The sequence below is a fragment of the Meriones unguiculatus genome, chromosome 11 (assembly GCF_030254825.1).
Source record: "Meriones unguiculatus strain TT.TT164.6M chromosome 11, Bangor_MerUng_6.1, whole genome shotgun sequence".
In the NCBI taxonomy this organism is placed as follows: Eukaryota; Metazoa; Chordata; class Mammalia; order Rodentia; family Muridae; genus Meriones; species Meriones unguiculatus.
Window position 1 is genome coordinate 82,061,156 of NC_083359.1, and position 17,363 is coordinate 82,078,518.

A 17,363-nucleotide genomic window follows, 5' to 3' on the forward strand; every position below is an offset into this window, starting at 1 on the left:
ATCTCTAATCTCTTGTAGTTCTTTATTTCTTTACCACTCATTACTTTCTGCCTTGCAGTATCTGTGTTCCCATATTTAATCCTCCACATAAGCATGAAGGCTTCAAGGTCAAGGTCCATGCTTTATTCACATCTATTCAAACTGCTTAACAGAGTGCTGGAGCTTCGTTAAATGAATGGCTTGTGTTAGGAAAGGACAGAAGCCCACTAGCTGGCCAGGTGGTGATGCATGTCTGTAATCTTAGCACTTGAGAGGTGGAGGTAGGAGGATTGGGAGATCAGGATCATCTCCAAGGGAATTTGAGATAACTTGGGGCTATGTGAAAGTCTGACTCTATAATACTGAGATCCAACACAGAACCCTGACTTTAACAATAACTATTCATATGATCTTGGACTTTAGGTTTTTGTACACTCATCTGCAAGTTAGAAAAGTATGCTAAAATAGTTTGTATGTATATCTGTCCATTCATTCATTTTGGATGATCATGGGGGTATTGCTTGTTTAAAATGAGGCTGGTAATCCTTACTCAATTGTAAAAATAATTGGAAAGTTGAATCATAGCATCTTTTCATAAATGACATGAAAAGAATATTTCTAAGTGTTTACTGCCAGTAATGTGCTTTACATTTAACAGCAGGGAACCCAAATTATACTATTTGCTGGTTGTCTCTGGTTTAAATAATCCCACTATCAACCAACACCATGACAATATCACTGAAGACAGAGCTAGATAGAAAGAGATATGCTAAATTTCTGTTCCAAGTCATCAGCCAGTCTGCAAAGCCCTGAAAAGATAAGGAATATTTCACCCAACTGTTTTTTTCGTGTGTGTGTGTGTGTGTGTGTGTGTGTGTGTTTATACAAGCACATGCAGAAGATATTCATTATTTCATCCTGCGGAATATAGTCAAACAGTGTAACAAATGTTCAGCACAACAATTTCCAATATCCTTCATGTATGTAAATCAATAAATCTTACTTTTGGTTATAGTCTCTTCATCACAATTCATATCTCTCTTCAAAACAGACACATACTGTTATCATTGTAAGATAAATAAATTATGGGGAAAAGGCATGTGATTTAGAAATTACCAGCTAAGGTCAAAGTTCTCTGCCTTTGTTCAGATCCATATGCCTGAAAAAAACAATCCACTAACACAGCAATACTACAAATACCAATGGTTTCCTTTGCCAAGGGTCCTATGGTACAAAAACAAAAATCTCACATGATTCTGGAATTGGTGTCAATGCCCCCCAACCACTTGAGAAGCCTACAGAGAAAAAAAAACAGTGCAGTAAAAAAGCAAATTTCCCATTTCTAATTTTCCCCAAAATCTCAACACAAGCTTGCATCTTCCAATGGAAATTCTATTACTAAGAATTATCTATTAGAACTAGTCTTTTACTTAATTTGCTCTTAATGGCATATAGTACCTGTTGAGTTTAAAATAGGCAAGTGAAAACATAATTCACAAACTACTGTTTAGACCGCATACAAGCAAGTTTTGTTGAAATACTTTTCTGACTTTTCACTTAAGCATGCTAAGCTGGATAAGGAGCAAAGAAGTTTCCTAAATGTATTTTTGGCTGTACTATGTCTATCACAACAACACTGCCTGTAGCCAGATTTTCATGAGTATTTATAAAAAGTGTGTTTTCTATTTTTAAGACTATTTAGAAAATAAGAAGGCTCAAAATTTCAAGCACACTAACAATCTGAGCCCAAATCTAACTCTGAATCAACTAAAAATATTCCTATATTTTTCCTATGTAAATTCCCCAAACCTATATATTTTCTTTAAAAAAATCAAAATATAACCAAAAATGAGTCAGCATAAGTACTAACTCACTTTATTCAAACAATTATGACATCTTGTTGGCTGAATAAGAAAAATATGGAAAGTGAAATATAAAAACTAAAATGTTAAGACCCGAGTCTGCTTAATTCCATTAACTCTTACTTATTAGGATCCACCAATGCCCACACACTTATACTCAACTTAAATATTAATTGTAAAGTCAAAACTACTGTCTACTCTGAAAAAGACAGCACTCAAGTCAAAAACTGAGTATACCAGGCTGGAGAGATGGCTTAGGATTAAGAGCAATTTATTCCCAGCACCCATGTGATTGCTCACAACCATCCATAACTCCAATTCCAAGGACTCTAACACCCTCTTCTGAACTCTGAGGGCACCAGGTACATATATGGTACACAGACAGACATGTGAACAAAACATTCATACACATAAAATAAATTTTAAAATTTTAATAAAATTTTAATGAGTATGTCTTCATTATTCAGGTTCAACTCCGTCTCTTCTGTTTCCATTTGTCCTGGCAAATGACCATAAGACTATCTATGAAGGAAAAAAAAAATCCCTGGGTTGTCCAGGCACAGTAAGAGCCACCATGTGGTTGCTGGGAATTGAACTTGGGACTGCTGAAAGAGCAGTCTTAAGCGCTCTTAGCCAGTGCGCCAGCTCTCCAGCCCAGGGACAGTGGTGAAATCCCAAAACTCAAGAAGCAAAGGTGATCAAAAGTTCAAAGCCAGACTAGGTTATGTAGTGCACGGAGCCCAGGATGGGTTACACAGCAAGACCCTGTCCCAAAAAAAGACTAGAAAAAAGAGAGAGAGAGAGAGAGAGAGAGAGAAAAGTCCTGTGTTCATCAATCTTAGGTTGCAGACCTTCCTCAAACCCCTGAACTGAGCCATTTATACGAGACAAGAGTTATACTTTAAACCTGATTTTTTTTCTTGTTGCTGTTTTGATTTTTAAAAATACATTTTATAATAAAGTTTAAAACAATGTTCAAAAGGTGCTATAAACATGCAGAAACTGAATGAAACTTGTAGGACATGGGGTTGGGGGGCGGGGAGAACAACCTCTGTTCTAGGACTCCCAAAGGCTACAGTATTGGTTTTAATCATTTCCAACTGCCCTTATCTCCATATCACTTAAAGAACACTGGCTGAGGGCTGGAGAATTGGCGCAACAGTTAAAGAGTACATGTTGCTCTTGCAGAGGTCCCGGCACCCACACGGCAGCTGACAACCATCTTTAACTCCATATACAGGGGATGTGATGCCCTCTTCTGACCTCCAGCGGCACCAGGTACGTACACACGTACACACACACACACACACACACACACGGTACAAATACATGCAGGCAAAGCACTCATACACATAAGCAATAAATAAATATTAAAAGGATTTTTAAAAAGAAAATGGTATGCTGAAATAGAGTCCTGGTTCTACACCTCCAGTACAAGAGTTCTAGATACCTAACTGCTCCTCTCTTCAAAGTCAGTGTGCAGAAAGCTGTTAATCTCTCCCACAGATTTGTACTTGGAACAATAGAATTTCCTCTTTTCACTACTCCCACAGACCTAGGACTTTCAACTTCACTGTAGTATCTAAGAGCTCAAATAAACACACTGCAATAAAACTTCAAGTTTCAGGTACGGCAAAGAAAAGTTTTTCAGAAGTCACAAATTGAGAACTGAGAAGCTGACAGAAATAAAAACTCTCGTTTCACATGCTTAATAATTCTTTGTCAGGCAAAGATAAATACAGTTGGGCTTGGTTCATGTCCATAATCCTAAAGCTTACGGTGCTGGGGCAGAAGAATTACTGAGTATAAGGTCAGCATGGGCTACACATTGAGTTCAGGCTGGTCAGAGCTACTATATAAGACTCTCTCAAATAAATAAATAAATAAATAAATAAATAAGTGGTTTAGGAGCATGAAAGGACCTAGCTTCAATTCTAGGATTTACATGGCTGCTAACGACTGTCTACAACTCCAGTTCTAGATGATCTGATGCCGTCATTTGTTCTCCGCTGGCACCAGGCACAGAAGTGGTGCACCAACACAAATGGAGACAAAAACGTTCACACACATAAATAAATCTTTAAAAAAGGAAATAAACATACCAACAAAAACAGCATAACCTCTCAAATAATAAAATGATACAAGTCATGACACAATGATCAAAAAAACAAACAAAATCATCTCAGGACAGCACAGACATAACACTTTCCATCAAATACACAAAACTTTCCACCAAATGTTTTAAAAATAAGGAAAAAGAAAGAAAAACGTCAGAGGTACACAGCCGTATCTTTTGCAATCGGTTTGTATGTTCACTATTTGCCTCAAAAGTACTGGAACTTATACACCTTGCTTGCAGCTTCCCAGAGCACAAATTAAGTTTTACAATACGCTTATGGATAAGCCCTGCCCAATCACATCTATTTCTCCCCCAGATGATTTAGTAATATTAGAGTACATCTTAATCTAATTTAATACGGACATCGATCTAACTCAAAGTCTTAGCTAGCTTCCCAAGAAGTACAATTTTGTAATAACGTCTACATTAAACTCATCTAGCCTTTCTTCTTTGCAACCTCAATGTCAGTTTCATATAGAGCACTCAACTAATATAATGAATCACGGGCCAATTTCCCTTTCCTAGCAGCTTATAAACTATTATTTTCCACAAGCAAAATCCACTTCCAATTTGACCACAAACTTCATGTCTGTACCTTCTGATCATAACTACTGAATATTCTACAGAAGTGCAGCACATGCCAAATGTAAACAGTACTAGAAGAAAAAGTCTTAAGGTTTTCATGCAATTGTGTTCTCTGAATTGTTAGTCAACTACCTCTTCTCATACACAAGAAAAATTAAACGCATTAAAATTATCTAAACCTTCCAGCGACAAAAATGCAGGCTTTGAAATCAGTTTCCAAACAGCACTAAACATGTCAAGCACGCCCCTACCATTAAAGGTTAGCGGTTCATTTTATTTGCATAATACCACCGATTCTAAAAAAAAACGAGCGCCTAAGTATGAGTCTTTTTTCTGACACAACTAACTCTGAGAAGTCCAAAGGGAATACACGAGCACCTGAACGAAACTGTCTTGAGATCCGAAATGAACTCCTGTCAGCTCAGCCCCCTTGCTCCTGGCCACCTCCCCCAGTGGCCAATGGCCCCTTTTCCACACGCTGACGCACAGCCCAGCCCTGCACCGTTGGCGTTCAGAGCAAAGTACTAGCCCAGTCTCAGAAACTTTGACTCAGTTATCAGGACACGCAGGACCCACAACATACGCGGGGGTGTGGACGGGTGTCTGTCACGGCCCACGCGGTCAACTTTGAAGCGGGGCATTCCATGCAGGTAGAGATCTGCCCCAAAAAAACAGCCTACCCCAGACAGTAAAACCACAAGCATCGCCGGCAGGGACGGAGAGCAAAGTGCGCGGGGCGGAGGAGGGGGAAGAGCGAGGGAAGGACGCGGGAGCCAACAGACGCTCTCCGGTGGGTGAGAAAACAACCCTGTCCGCACGCCCCCCGGACTCGGGGCCGCGGGGACCGCGAAGCCGGCGGTAGCCTCCTCCCGGCAGCCGGCGGCGGGGGCGGCGGCAATGTCAGGAGGGCACAAGGGGAGGCGGCGGCCGCCCGAGCCACCACCCCGCCCCAGGTGAGGGGCGCCCACCCCGCCTCCCGCCCGGCGGCCCCGCCGCGACGAGCAGCCCCCCGGGGGCGCCGGGGTCCGGGAAGGCGGCCGACGGCGCCGAGCCCGCCCGGTGCCTCCCGCCCCGGTCCTCCAGCATCCCGGTCCCGGGCCGGGCCTCGCACCCCGACCCTCCCCTCGACACAGCGGACCGCGGCTCCCCGCCGTCAGGCCGCCCTCGGGCCCCTCGAAGGCCGCCTTCGCCTCACCTCACGTCTCCGCCGCCGCCGCCGCCGGAACAACAACTCTGTCAGACGCCCGAGTCCCACCCGCCGCCCAGAGCTCTGCGGTCGGGCCCGTCCCGTTCACTCCGCCGCCGCCGAAGCCCAGGGAGGGCGGAGGGAACGGGGCGGAGGGAGCGGGCTGGGGAGGGGAGAGGACCGCACGGCAGGAAGAGGCGAGGGAGGGGGCGGCCTGAGGAGGAGGAGGCGGCGGCGGGCGGGAGCGCGCGCGCCCGTCCCCTCGGCGCGGCGTGCGCGCTCCCGAGGGCGGAGGCGCCTTCTCGGCCGGAGGCGGCGGCGCGCACGCGCGTACACAGCCGCGCCTGGCCCGGCGGGCCCCGGAGCGCCTAGCACAAACGCGAACCGCGGGCGAGCTGAAAGAGCGGAGGTGCGCGAGGCCCTCCTGCAGGCGTGCTGGGGCCTGCCGTCATCCCCGGCCCCGAGTGCTGACTCCTTCCTGAGGACGTTCTTCCCTTGCAAACCAGCCTTACAGACTTGCATTCTGCGCGGCCAGTAAGTCACCTCGGAGGACTAACTTTTTCACCATGACTCTGTCCTTTGAAGGTGTCTGTATGTGCCCCGAAGCATTGCCTTAGAGTAGTTCTGCCAGAACTCAGAGGAGTGCATACGAAAGCGCTTACACTGCTCTGAAGGCAGCCCGAGTCTCACCTCGTGTCCTTTCGGAGAATAGATTTTGGAGGACAGATACACTGAAGTATCTATTGTCTGCCACGAATAGTGTACTGATCTTTGAACTGTGAAAACCTTCCTTTCTAGATCAAACAGCCAGAAGTGACCCGTACATTCCCTGAATCTCATAAGAACCTTTTTTTCAGGTTTATGACACCTATGTATATATATAAAACCTTAAATCTGTGGGATATTTTAGAGATTCCAGAAGCACCTACTTCATTCATGTCTGTGTCTTTCACGATGGATCCTACCTGGCTTATAGGAAGTATTTAGCAAATGTTACTGTATGAGTTAAATGTGTCCAGCGGTTTGAGCTCTTAGAATGGAGTCTTGAGTTGAAAATTCTTTTGTTGTATCACTTCAATTGCCCTGTCCTTATTGCCCACCCAGATCCAAAAGCTGCTCTGAGAAATGAAACATTTGTCAAAGGGCCTTCAAACCCAAGTTTCTTTTCTCGTTTTCTTAAGGTTAATGCACGCAGATGCTGGGTCATAGCAAGAATGTTCCAACTATTTGGGGTTTCCCTCCCCGTTGGGTCCTTCCCAGAAGGTACTTTTGTTAAGCTCTGCACCTCGTGAGCCCTTCTAACCCTGAAACTGACTCAATGAATGCTTTTAAGTTTTGATACCGAATAAAGTTAGGATTTAATTAACACAAATCATCTGTTGACTTCCAAGCTTTGCAGAGTCTCTTTGTAAATATGCAAGGGGAAGATACTGAGCCAGGCTCTGTAAGAAAATCAACACGCGAAAAAGCCATAGTTGTTGCCTTCTGGTATCTTCTAAATGGAGCAAAGTTATCTGACAAAAGGAACAATGAATCCCAGTGCGTAGCTCACTTTCTCCTTTTAATCAGTCCAAGACCTCGGGCCAAAGAAGGGTGCCACCTCACGGTTAAAGTCAGTCTTCTCACCAGTTAACCTAATCTAGATCACCCCTCACAGGCACAGGCTTGTCCCCCAGGTAATTCTACATCCTCTCAAACTGACAATGAAGGAGGCCAGGCGTGTCTTGTGTTTGGAGGAGAATGGAAAGGAGTCTGTCACTCTGGCTGCTGTGATGGGTGGGTTTAATTATTGAAACCTATCCTCTACCATGGAGGAAGCTGGCCTGGAGGTGAAGCTGACACATTCTGAAAGAGTCCAGAATAAGCCTGAAGCCTTTTTCTAGATACAGTCATTTCTCTGAGTCAAGATGGTTTTTTTTTTTTTTTTTAGTTATTTCAAAATTTTTAAAAGTGAGTTTAGCTTTTTTTAATATTTGCAGTCAAGGCTATATTTTTCAATACATATTATGGAAGAAAGAGTCGTGTATTCTATGACTCTTCCAAGGATTTCGTTTTCAATGTCATGAATAGGTACTGTATTTGATAAGACTTTAGAAGGTCCTCATGGGAAATTGTCCACTCATCAGAACTCTTCCAACACTAGGTTATTTATGTAACCTCTGAGAACCCATCACTACACCTTAAAAAAAAACAAAAAAAACTGTTATTTAGATTTAAATAACATTTTTAAATGTTATTTAAATCAGCTTCCCCTAATAAAAGCACTTCATGACTGTAATAGATGTGTTTAACATGTGAGGAATTTTTGTATATTTTTATTTATTCTTATGGGTGAGTGGGATTTGTGAGTATGTGTGTATGTGTGTTTCTGTGTGTTTCTGTGTCTGTGTGTGTCTGTGTGTCTGTGTGTGTGTGTATCTGTGTGTGCATGTGAATTTAGGTATACACTCAGAAGCCAAAAGAGAATTCTGGGTATCTTCTACTGCTCTCTATCTTATTCTTTTGATACAGTCTGCCACTGAACCTACAGCTCCCCATTTTTTGACTAAGCTGGCAGCCAGCAAGGCCAGTAAACTTCCTGTATTCGTTTCTGACTAGTACTGGGGTTACAGGCATGCATGGCCACTCTTGGGTTGTTGTTTGTGTTGGGGATCTGAACTTAGGTTTAGGTGTTTGCATAGCAAATGATCTTACCTGCTGAGCCCCTATTATATCATTTCAGAGTTGTTTTGTTTTGTTTTGTTGTGTTGTGTTTGGAGACAGGAAAGATTAGAAAAATGACACTAGTGAGCTGGGTTGTGGTGGTGCTTGCCTTTAATCACATCATAAAGCAAAGGCAGACAAATCTCCAAGTTCAAGGCCACGCTACACAGAGAAACCCTGTCATAAAAATAAAAAATAAATAAAAAGAAGAGGAGGAAGAAAGAAAGAAAGAAAGAAAGAAAAGAGAAAAAAACAAAAATGACAATGACTATCTGAAGAAAGGAGAAATGAGAGGTAACAAAAGATGAGGGAGAAAACCTTTCCTCCTTCCATCTTATTTAGAGCTGAAATTCAAACACATCTAGCTAAATCATACTAAGCCTATACTCAAACTGTCCCCTAAGACTAAGTAAAACACGCTCAACCAGCCAGGCCTGGTGGTTCATGCCTGTAATCCCACAGGCAGAAGCAGGAAGACGACAAGTTCATGTGACTAGCCTGGGATACAAAGTCAGTTCCGGGAAGAAGAGAAAGAGAAGGATGAGGAAGAAGACAATGACCACTACTGTCTACTGTCAATAACGACAAACACAACACAGTCAAGCAATATGTTTATGGGAAACAAAAAACTTTCTCAGTCAGAGAGCAGGCAGAGTGTAAAAGTCTCTTGAAGAACAGCTAACTTACTATTTTTATAACTTAATAAGAAATAAAAATGATATCTGCCAATACCTGGTAGAAATGTCTGAAATTCACCTCACTGTCAGACTTCTTTTCTTACTTTGGGGCAGTGACCCTATTGAGTGAATAACAAAATCACCTGGGAAGAAAGGGGGAGGGGGAGAATCTCAGCCCCTAACAGATGAACAACCTCTGAGACAGAACCCAGGGCTTCTTTTGTATATAGAAATGTTTCATTCTATAAAAGTAAGATGATAAGTCTTCTTGTCCCCATTACCCACATTGACCAATTACCATAATATGGCTGCCCCACCCCCATCCCACACACAAATTTCACTCACAAATGTTTCCGCATCTAGCCTCAAAAGCTGAGGAATCTGAGGGCTGGAGAGATGGCTCAGTGGTTAAGAGCACTGTCTGCTCTTCCAAAGGACCTGGATTCAATTCTCAGCACCCATATGGCAGCTCACAACTGTCTATACCACCAATTCCAAGGGATCTGACAACTTCACACTAATGCACATAAAATAAAATAATTAAAAAAAAAAAGCTGAGGAATCTTTTATTGCCATCAACAAAACCTACAATTTGCAGTGTAAATAAGCAAGTTCCTTCAAAAAATAGGTTATATAAAGATAAATAGAAAGGAAAAGATGTTAGGTTTACTTGGATGTTGATTTTGCTTTTTCGGTTTTTTCATTTCTTTTTACATGGTTTATAAGATATAATTGTCATACAATTACATTTTTGAAATGTAAAACTTGACAAGTTTTGACATATGTACATACCTAAGAACATCACCACAATCAAGACAATGAGCATAGCTACCATCCCATCCAGCCAGTGTGTGTGTGTGTGTGTGTGTGTGTGTGTGTGTGTAAAACACATTTTATCCTTTTGTTTGTCAATGGATATCTCAGCTGTTTCTATGCCCTGGCTAATGTGAATCGTGCAAAAACATTGATATGCAGTATCTCTGTGGTATGAATTAGACTCCTTTGGGTAACTTCCCGAGAGTGACATAGCTGGGTCATATGGTGGTTTTAATTTTAGCATTTTTAAGAAACCTCCATACTGATTTCCATAGTGGCTGCATCAGTTTACACTCCCACCAGCACTGAGTAAGGAGGAGCTCTCCATTTCATTACAGAGAGAAGAAGCTGTGTAATCACAGAGGTAGCCTGTGTCTGTGGATGTGGCGTCAGCCATTTCAGCTGGGTAATTCTTCCCTCGTGGTTTCACAACGTCGATTTGTCCAAGCACAGCTTTGGCAGTAAAACCCAAAATCTCTTGAAGTATTTGCAACAGACCTAGTGTAAATTCTAGGGTTTGGACATTTAAAAATACATACATGTGTGTATATACATATATATATATTCCATAAATACATATGTTTTGAAGAAAAGTAACTCCAAAAATTATGACTGTTTTCACATTTAAAAAAAAAAAGGAAAATAACCACTTTCCTCTTCTACAAAAGGGAAGTCTGCCTCCTCCCCACTTCTTTTTTGCCCTCCTCCAAGGCATTTAATTCATTTTACCTTTTGCTGCCTTAAAAATAAGTTATAAATTTATTTATAGAAAGATTTCTAAGTTCTACGATAGTATATCTAATATGAATGTAAATGACAATCTATCTATATATTGAGATCCTGCCAATAAATAAATAAGTAAATAAATGTGATAATTACAACAAACACTTTAGAACTTCATCCAACACATCTCCAATTTTAGGAAGATTCCTATTACTTTTTAATTCTCTGATTTGTTGTCAGTAATATCTGTAGGAAACTATCATTTGATAGTAATATCTACATAAAGCATTGTTAATCATTTCATACTTCATATGAAAATTCAGGCTTTAGGATTTTTTTTAACCAGGACTATATGGTATAATTATAGTGAAAATGTATTATGTTATCAAATTCATGACAAGGAGGCTTACTAGGTTATTCTCAGTGACATTTTTTTAGTATTTATTTATTATGTATACAGTTTTCTGTCTACATGTATATTTGCTTGCCAGAAGAGGACCCCAGATCTCATTATAGATGGTTGGGAGCCATCATGTGGTTGCTGGGAATTGAACTCAAGATCTTTGGAAGAGCAGCCAGTGCTCTTAACCTCGGAGCCATCTCTCCAGCCCCTCTTTTGTTGTTTGGTTTTTGAGACAACATCATGAGTACTCCAGGCTAGCCTCAAACTCCCTGTGTAGCCAAGAATGAACTCAAACCTCTTATCCTTCTGCTTCTACCTCCTAAGTACTGAGATTTAAACCACTGTGAACTGGGCATAGAATCCAAGGCATTGTGCATGGTAGGCAAGAATTCTACAACTGACCTACATTCCCTATTCTTTATGCCTTTTTATACATATTAAATTAAACTATGTAATAATTTTTTAATTTATTTAATTTTATTTTATGTTCATCAGTGGGAAGGTGTCAGATCCCTTGGAACTGGAATTACAGACAGTTGTGAGCTGCCATGTGGGAGCTTGGAATTGAACCCAGGTCGTTTTAGGAAGAGCAGACAGTGCTCTTAACCACTGAGCCATCTCTCCAGCCCCTATGGAATCATTCTTAATTGAATTCTATCACTGATTTCTCACTTTGAGTAGATACCCTGTTTTGTCCCAGTACAACTGACATTTCTCTTCTGTCTTCCACAAGAGCTAAGATACCAGTTTTGTCCACCTATGACCCTTTCATATTTGTGCTAGAAAGTTCTAAGATGCTTCTCTCCTCAGTGAGAGGAGCTTAAATATGATAGCAGGTGACTGAGTTTCCTTACATGTGGATAGACATGTCTTTGTTTCAAGTGACTCCTAAACACTTGCCTCAATATCTGTATTCCCTTCCCACTTAAGTAACAGAACTCCAGATTTATTCAAGATTAAAGAAGCAAAGATAAATGGCTATAGTCTTCGGCCTCCCTTGCAGCCATGAAATGAACAACTGGGGGCACTTTCTTTCAAAGAGAAGAACTGGGCTCTTCTTTTTCACTTTCTTCCTCTTGCCGCCTAGAAAATATAGACATAATGCTATAATCTGACAACCGTCTCAAACTAGAGGACAGGGGCCATCCTAAGAGTTAAAAGACTTTCATAATAATATGATTCCTTTAAAATTGAAATTTTCCATTTAGATCCAGCCTATCTGGAATGATAGTTAATATAAAAACTTTGAATGAGGAGCTGGATGCTGGCTCAGCAGTTAAGAGCTATACTGTTCTTGCAGAGAATTTGGATTCAGCTCCCAGCACCCACATTGCAGCTCATCATTTGTAACTCCAATTCTGATGCTCCATCACTATCTTCTCACTTCCTCAGGCTCCTGCACATACACACACACACACACACACACACACACACAGTGCACACAAATTCATGTATACATAAAATAAAAATAAATATTTTCTTTAAAAAAAAATAAGTAAGTTTGGGCTGCAAAGACAGCTTAGTGGTTAAAAGTGCTTACTAGTCTTCCAAAAAACCTGGGTTTGGTTCCCAGTGCCCACATAGTAGCTTACACCTCTTCTCTTTGGCACCAACCATGTACGTGGTATACAAACACACATAGACAAAATGCTCATACAAAGATAAAATAAATGTTTAAAAAATAAGGTTGCATGAAAATTTTAGCTTTTTTTTAATTCAATAACTATGACTAAGCCAAAAAGATGTCTTATCAAGTAAAAGTGCTTGCTGCACACCCTCCTGACCTTGGATCAGTCCCACGAACAGGCAGTGAAAGAAGAGACTGACAAAGTTGTCTCTGATCACCATGCCATGGCACACAAGCACATGCGCGCGTGCGCGCACATGCGCGCGTGCGCGCACACGCGCACACACGCACGCACACACACACACACACACTCAAATGAAAATAAATAATGTTTTTAAAATAAGTAAAATTTTTAAAATAAAAGAAAATTCACCAAAAAAAATGGCTGATATGATGTTCTTTTTATTACAAGTGCTTGCATTTTCTGTGCCATTTGATTGTACTTTTCCATCACAATCTTTCTCTTTTTATCAGCATATATTAATTGTGAAGATTAATGGGTTTCATTATGACTATTTCATGTAAAAATGTAAGATTTAAGTCTGTTTTGAAAGGTTTTTTTGTTTGTTTTAACAATGCTGGGGATCAAATGTTTATTTCTTCCATAAAAACTGCTTTGAATTTTATTTATTTCTGGATTGTACTATAGTTGTTGGTGAATAGATCTGGATGGGAATTGTAAGACTTTTGTTTTATAAATGTGGGTTTGGGATGCTTTAAAGGTTCTGAAAGGCCTCTACCTTACAATGGAAAATCTCTGCGTTTATTACATTAGGCCAGTGTGACTTGGGAGAGGCAGTCAAAACGTAACTGTATTCTTGAATTATCTCAGTGGGTGTAAATTTCCTCCTGCCCTCTGGTTTGCAAATTACAGCAAATCTTGTGACATTTTTGTTTGCTTGTAAAAAATGGAAAGTCTTTTTCTGTTGTTTGTTTTGGTTTGGTTTTGGTCTTTCCAGACAGGGTTTCTTTGTATAACAAGCCTGGCTGTCCTGGAACTCAGAGATGCACAGGCCTCTAATCTCCCAAGTGCTAGGTTTAAAGGTGTGCACTACTGTCACCTCAGCAAAAATAGAAAGTTTTGTGTTAATCCCAAAGATGAGAAGAGAAAAATCTACTGACCCAAGTCATCATCGTGGCCAAATTAATTAAAAAGCAAGCAATTAAGTAAAACAAGCTTTTTTTCTATTCGCATACACATGCTGCCTCCCTCTAAGTAGGGGTTCCAGAGGTCAGCCTTTAAATTGAGGAAGACAAGGCTTTTATAGCTCCAGGGTAGGGGGTTTCCAAATGGAGATTTGGCAGGCAAATAAGTGGGGTTACAGGAGTGAAACATAAGCATTTATGTTAGTCCCTCCTGAAGCAAGGACATGGTTGCAAGGTGGGCATGACAAGGTAATCAAAACAACAGGTGGTCATATAACCTTTTGAACCAAAGGTAGGGTTGCAAGATGGTTAGAAGCAACTTTTTGAAACAAAGGCATGGTTGCCAATCCTGGAACAGGCAGTAAAATATTTTGTAGTCAAGGTTACAGGTGGGGCATAGCCCAATCCTTGAGAAACAGAGGTTAATCATAAACAGGAACCAACCTAGTTTGTCTTTACTGTAAGATGGCTTTCAAGCCCAAGATGGAGGCAGGCTGGTTCTTCACTTGCATCTTTAAATTACAAAAATTTAACCTCAATAGACACTTAGAAGGGAAAACATTAGAGAAGTGTTTCTCAACCTGTGGGTCTTGGCCCCCACAGAAGTCCTATATTAGATATCTACATTACAATCCATAAGCAGTAGCAAAATTAGAGTCGTGAAGTAGCAACAAAATAATTTTATGGCTGGGGCGAGGGGCGGTGGTTCACCACAACGTGAGGAACTGTTTAAAGGGTTGAAGTACTAGGAAGGTTCAGAACCACTGCGGTAGAGGAAAAGGATGGGAACAGTTTTCTTTTTCTTTTTCTTACCTCCTTAACTTCTCTGCTCCTCAGTGGCTGGCATTAGGGATTCCAAGTTGGTGTTCAGGCAGAGGGAAAAAAGGAAAAGGGAGTAGGCAGGCCCTAACTGGGTGGACTGTCGTGGCATGGCTTTGTGCTCTCTGGGATTGACAGGAGTTGCTGTTGACTTTCTTGTGGGCATTTATGCGCGTTTCTCAGGGCTTGCTCACTAAAAAGTACAATGCCTTTACATTCTGTGATGTGGGCTATCCATTTTATTTCTCTTGCTGCCACTTCTCCATTACTGTGAGGACTCACTTGTTCCATCTGGAGGAGGTATTTGTTTGTTTGCTTGCTTTTCATCTACACCATTTTGTTTTTACAGCCCAACTGAGGATAGGGAGGGAAGGTATGAAGGAGCAAAAACATAGGGGATCTCCATATTGGCTTTCCTTCCTATGTAGCCTATATCTGGCCCATCAAATGCATTATGCATCCTTTCTTTTGACCAACTGAAGGAAGGGGATGGCTGTTCCTAATATAACTGGGTATATCCTCCCCAGTAAGGAAGGAGCTGCTAGTCATTCACTTTCTGGCCCTCAAAATTCCCTCAAGAAGCCTTCCCACTACAGTTGTCCAGGATTCAGTATGAAGGCCTACACTGAAAGAGTAAATACTCGCTCTTCATCTTGTGAGAAGAGGACATAGCAACACTCTCTAAAAAGCACCTGTCACACTCGCACTCTCTCTTTCCGCTGACTGACCTTTGTGGTTTTTAAGAACCACCTAGCCAATGGAAACTTGTTTTGAATTTCTGTTCAGTGGTCTGGCGCTTCACTCTATCACACCTTCTGCAGCCTGCTTAGGTCAACATTTCCTATTCAGCCTTCTGCTGTATTTCTTAAAGCTTTAAGATTCAAATAGCCAGGCTTACTTACAGGGACGTGTCTAACCCAGAATTGCACAATTTCCAAAAAAAAATCTTTTTAAACTAGAGCCTATTCTCCAAGCAAAAGGACTGTAAACCAATCGTAATAATAACAGTGTTGCCTAACATATGAAGTAAAAGTAGGTATTTTCCTTTGAGGTCTGTTTACTAATGTTATCAAATGTTTCTTTAATTCATTCCCACACCCTCTCTTCCAATCTACTTCAAATTCCTGCAGCTACAAGAACCTTCCTCTGTCTGTTAGGACTCTAAATTTTTCATCTCAAAATAAAATCTATTTTTTCAGAATATATATGTGTATGTGTTGTGTGTGTGTGTCTATCCTCTTTAAATATCAAACACTTCCTTAAAAATCAAATGTCCCTCTAGACATACAACTAGCTCCTCCAATTTGTAGAATAACTACATTGAATATTTTATGCAGCTTACTACTGAGTTCAACTTTTGAATACTTCAGCTCTTCTCCAAAGAAGAAGAGCTGGTTTGGTTTCCTTTGGTTTCCTTCAAAATAGCTAAGCAGAGAGAAGAACCCCCACCGTGATTCCATTCTGACTCCCCCTCCTATCAGAATAAAACATAACAACCTTGGGTCTGGGGAAATGGCTCAGTGGTGAAAGAGCTTGCTACATGAAGACATGAGTTCAGATCCCCAGCATCCATATGCAAAGCCTAGTACAGTGGTGGTGGTGCACATTTGTAATCTCAACGCTAGGGGACAGAAATAGGCAGATCCCCAGGCTTGCTGACCAGCCAATCTAGACAAACAAGTGAGCACCAGGTTTGGCTACCTATATTTTCTCAAAATATAAGATGGAGGGTATAGCAAGGTGGGTTCAGCAGATAAAGTGTTTTTATGCAAGCTTGATGACCTGGTCAGAGCCTACTGTCTAATTTTCATTTGGTCACAGTGATTGAATCAAACATATCTTTATTAAGTATGTCTTAGTTGAAGTATCATTTACATATTAGGAATATGGCAATAAATTTGACAGAAAAGGTCTGGGCCCTCAGATATTTGTGGCAAACACCATCAACAAACAATTAAAATTAGACTTTCTAATGTCTGGCAATAGTCGGTGCAATGAAATAGAATAGTATAAAGGAGTAGAGTGTCTTATAGTCAGGAATGACCTTGGGAAGAGTATGGACAGAGTCTAAAGAGGTGAGGCCTGGTCAGCAGCAAATACCCAGAGATGACAGCTCTTGATGCTCTTGAAAAACAGCAGAAAGCTCTGTGTAGTTGAGACCAGGATGAAAAGGAAAGTAAAAGGAAGCAGGTTTGGGGAATTAGTTGAAACCCAAAGTGACAGAGGGTTTAGAAGACCACGAAAAAGAGTTCAGATTTTATCCTAAATTGATGGAAGACCATGTTGAGTAGAGAAATAATAAAAATAGTTCTGGTCTTTGAAAAGACCAGTGTTTCTGCAGTGTTGAGGACTGACAGTGCAAAAGCAAGCCTAGAAGCAAGGACATGAGTTAGAAAGCTAACTAAAATGACAGAATGAAACACAATGGTAACTTAAAGCAGCACAGGCATTGTGGCGCATGCCTGTAATCCCAGCACTCCAGAGGCAGAGACAGGCAGATCTCTGAGTTCAAGGCCAGCATGGTCTACCGAGTTCCAGGACAGCCAGGGCTACACAGAGAAACCCTGTCTCTAAAGAAATCAAAAGGGAATAAGTAAATAAATCTTAAAGATTACAGGAAAGTTGTAAAAACAAAATTTCCCCTTTAGTCACTTAAGAGTAATAAGCAAATACTAGGAGGTGGCTGAGCATATAAGAGCACTGGCTCCTCTTCAGGAG

The 17,363-nt window shown here is 41.1% G+C and overlaps 1 protein-coding gene and 1 long non-coding RNA gene across 4 annotated transcripts in view; one reads left to right on the plus strand and one right to left on the minus strand.

The window, feature by feature from the left end:
* The window catches only part of Rabgap1l (RAB GTPase activating protein 1 like), a 626,983-nt gene extending 621,034 nt beyond the window's left edge, over positions 1-5,949 (minus strand). For all 3 annotated transcript variants that reach the window (XM_060364541.1, XM_060364539.1, XM_060364542.1), the window contains exon 1: positions 5,741-5,949. The gene's annotated coding sequence lies outside the window, so the exon portion shown is untranslated. The remainder of the gene's footprint in view (positions 1-5,740) is intronic.
* Positions 5,950-6,041: 92 nt separating this feature from the next.
* LOC132646381 (uncharacterized) overlaps positions 6,042-17,363 on the plus strand; it is a 28,916-nt gene continuing 17,594 nt past the window's right edge. Inside the window, exon 1 of the long non-coding RNA XR_009584609.1 lies at positions 6,042-6,265. This is a non-coding gene — a long non-coding RNA (uncharacterized LOC132646381). The remainder of the gene's footprint in view (positions 6,266-17,363) is intronic.